The sequence below is a fragment of the Apium graveolens genome, chromosome 2, assembly GCF_009905375.1.
Source record: "Apium graveolens cultivar Ventura chromosome 2, ASM990537v1, whole genome shotgun sequence".
NCBI classification, from domain to species: Eukaryota; Viridiplantae; Streptophyta; class Magnoliopsida; order Apiales; family Apiaceae; genus Apium; species Apium graveolens.
In genome coordinates, this window is record NC_133648.1 from 14424174 (window position 1) to 14428048 (window position 3875).

General features: G+C 32.8%; 1 long non-coding RNA gene across 1 annotated transcript; it reads right to left on the reverse strand.

The window, feature by feature from the left end:
• Positions 1–728: 728 nt before the first annotated feature.
• Positions 729–3401, reverse strand: LOC141705823 (uncharacterized). Its single transcript, XR_012568489.1, has 2 exons — positions 3184–3401; positions 729–1252 (listed from the first exon to the last, which is right to left on the reverse strand). It is a non-coding gene; the product is annotated as an uncharacterized LOC141705823 (long non-coding RNA).
• Positions 3402–3875: the final 474 nt, after the last annotated feature.

Here is a 3875-nt window from a genome sequence, read left to right on the forward strand (position 1 = left end):
TTAATTAAAATGGTCTCGGCTTGGGTTCAGATGCATGCTTGCGTTTCACCCACTAAATATTTTATTAGTTAGCCAATCACTACAACAAATCTGGCCATTTACGACGGTTTTTTTGAATTGAAATCGTCGTAATTGAGCCATTTACGACGGAAAAAAATCGTCATTTTTGGTCGAGTTGTAACTTCGTTTTTTCGTCACAAGATAAAATTGCGTCGCAAGTTAGGAAGTAGGGGCCCACATACTCAATAAAATAATAAATCAACTTACGACGGAATTTATCGTCATAAAATACCAAAATACGACGAACAATAATGTTGTAAGTTATGTACCTACGACGGAAGAGTGTGTCGTAAGTTAGAAATTTCCGACAGAAAAAATGTCATATTTTAGAAGATGGGGCCTACATGTTGGGAAAATGAAAATTAAAAAAAAAATAATTAAATATGAAAATGGATACATTACGACGGAATATATGAAGAACAACCGTCGTAAGTTTATTTTACCAGAATAATTATGACAGAATATTTGAAGAACAACCGTCGTAAGTTTGTTTTTCCAGAATAAGCAAAAACTAAATTTTCATGATCCAGCCATTTTCGACTTCCAATTTAAATTCTAAACCTGTCAAAACCTTATGCAATCGCAAACTCTAAACCTTACAATTAAGTCACAATACATAATGTACATAAGTTATACCGTAAATCCGTACTTATTCACAATCAAAAATAGAAAGCAAACTAAAATTCAGTTTACAAACACCCACAAATCAAATTCAGTTTACAAGCACAACTTGATTATCTTACAAATCAGGTTTCCTGATTAACACAGTAGATATAACTAATTAAAATAAACCTACTGTAGTTAATGGACGGAGTAACGATCATCATCTCCAACTTCGTCTTCCTCGTTGTTGCTTCGGAAGTCATTGACATTCCATGGCGCCTTGTCAATTCTACTATTAACAGGATATCAATAACTCATAGAGGTTATCATCGATTGCAAGAAGAGCAGGAGGAATGTACCCGTTTAAATATTAATTTGCGATACTTTCCTGATCGAGGGCAAACTGAACAGTCACAGTGGATGAGCTTAGCTTTTTTTGAGGCAGTAAGACATAATTTCAATATTGTATATGGCACTAACGGTATTGCAAGTATTGTAAAAACAATAATCAGGAAAAATTCACTGTTTTCTTCCGAGGTAGCCATAGTAAATCGTTGTTAGTGTGTATATGCTTACTGCCTTGTTATACCTGAAATGAATGTAAACGGATAATCAGCAGGATCGATAATAATGTTCAAGTATACCACTTCTTGAAATTATAAATTAAAGTTCAGGTTTAAGAAATTATAGTAGTAGCTTGTACCGTGAAAGGCTCTTGGTATTTAATGTCTAAACCGGGAGAAAGATGAGGTTTATTAAATATGTGTGGATAGGTTTATTTGAAGAAACTATTTTAAGTAGACATTCCGAGATTCAAAACAAGTTTGTAAACCTAGTTATACTTTATTACGAAATAGAATAGAAATATAAAAGGCTTAATGACCTTTTAGCCATTTAAGTATAGGTCGTTTTACCCAGAAACCCTTAAACTTTAAAAGCGTTCCTTTTTACCACTCGGGTATCAAAAATATACCTATTAACCCTTTTTCCTATTTTGTATTCCAATAATACCCTTACAAGATATATATACCTCGTATCCCTTAAAATATTAATTAATACACTTCTTAGCCCTCATTTATGGATTTGCACAGATCTGTCCACATTGCATACCTTTTATATACCCGTCACCTGCTTCTTTTCCTGCTAAAGAGATCATATTTGTAGTCCGGTTAACTTTTTTCTCCAAAGGTTTCCTAAAATACTACCATTGCATTCTCAATTATCATATTTACAGCATGCAACTCACATCTACGCACATGTGACCAGATGATATAGTTGATATATTTTTTAAACAACAATTGTTTTTTCTTGAATGAATATCAATGGTTTAATCATTATATGATCAATTCCACGTGATTTGAGCAGAGTCGATAACAACTTGATATGATTTTGATAGTAATAGAGGTGTTGAGTTCCAGACCTCCAACAAATACTATTCTCATTTATTTAATTCGAACACTAAACTAGTATTAAATTAGCTATTCTGTGGTGAATTGTTGAAGGATCTGTTGCAGATTAGGCCCATGAGTTTGCACTTGAATTATTACATTAGAAAATTAAAGTTATCTTTTCCACAAATATTAACATGATGTGATGTGTTTCAGACTAACAATTATATGACTGTATATTTATATCCAAAAAAAATTTATATATCCTAAAGTGTATGGATCATCTTTGTTCACTTTAGTTCATTGTGTCAACTATTGACACAGAGAGTATTATTAGACTAAATAATGTACAATAATGTTTCTGCATAAATCTCAGGAGATTGTAGGAGGTAGTTAAAGGGAGCACACAATCCTATCGTTAGGTAAAATAGTTCCAGTAACATCCAGTAGTGTTCGAACTCAGGTTAGAACAATATTCGTGTTTCTTTTCATAGGTCTAGAGAGTGCTCAAGCCACATTGCAGGTACAACTGTTAGTACAACTGTTAGTATTCGTCCGCGGATGCTTGGTGTGTGATGGAGGTTATATGTTATCATCAACGATAACATATTACCTCTTAAAGGTACAAACTAAACCAAACCATACATTATGGCCGGCACGAACATCACTCATCTTGGTACAGATCATTAATCTTTTCGACCAACATTAAGCATTAACAAAGAAAGACCGAATGCTACACCTTTACATTTGTTGAGAAAGTACTACTCTAGGCTTTCAGACCATTAAAAACACATTTATCCACCCACAATTCTGTTATCCTGTATTAGAAACTAAACAAAATTTTAAGAAAGGATTTCAGACCATTACAAAGATGGGACAAAAACTTATTTAAAAAACCCCAACTTTAAAGAAACAAACGACAACACTTGAAGTTTTATTGAATACAAACGATTGGTTACGGAAGCAATAGGGCAAGTCCAGCTATAAAATATTACATTAACCAACATTAAAAACTGATTTTCAATTTTACAATTAATAGGTATCTAAATCAAACTAGAAACAATGGCACCAACAGATGTACAAATATGTATAAAGAATTAAACTAAATGAAAGAAATAGATTTATACCATACCTCTTTTGGAGATGAATCCGCAACTGCTCTATCTCGTGAATCAAAGGGTTAAACCTTGTTTGACAACGAGATCCTTCAAAACCGGAGCCGCCGAGTCACAGGAGATATTCTTTGCTCTTTTGAGACTCTAACCAGGTTCATTGAATGACCTGAAGAAGAGTTAACTAGGCTATGACCCCCTTACCTTGGAATCTAGATCCGCCATGGGTATTGATTAACCCTTGTATTGTGTTCTTTTTGCTGGTAAAAAATCTCATCCCCAATTTTAAGCCTTAATTACAAACAATATTAACAAAAATCCAAAATGAGTAAAAGTCATAAAGAATTAGAGTCAAGAATTATAGTGAGCATTTTTTAGGGAGAGTGAAAGAGGGGCAGGTGAGAGAGATGTTTTGGTCTAGAGAGAAGTGAGAGAGAGGGTCTGCAAGTTTTACTTTTAGGGAGAAAGTATGGCAGCAAAGTTTTGGTTACAAGGGAAAAATACCGCCCATTATTTTACCTTGGGCAACGTACTCACTATTACTAAATTATTAATTTCAGTGATTAAAATATTATTTTTTATTTTTAACGGTAAGATATTAATAAATAATGGTAATTAACTTCATTTTTAATAATTTCAGAATTTATTAAATATGTGAATGTCTTATTATATTATGAACTAAAATTAGATTAATTTTTTACCAACCCCAGTA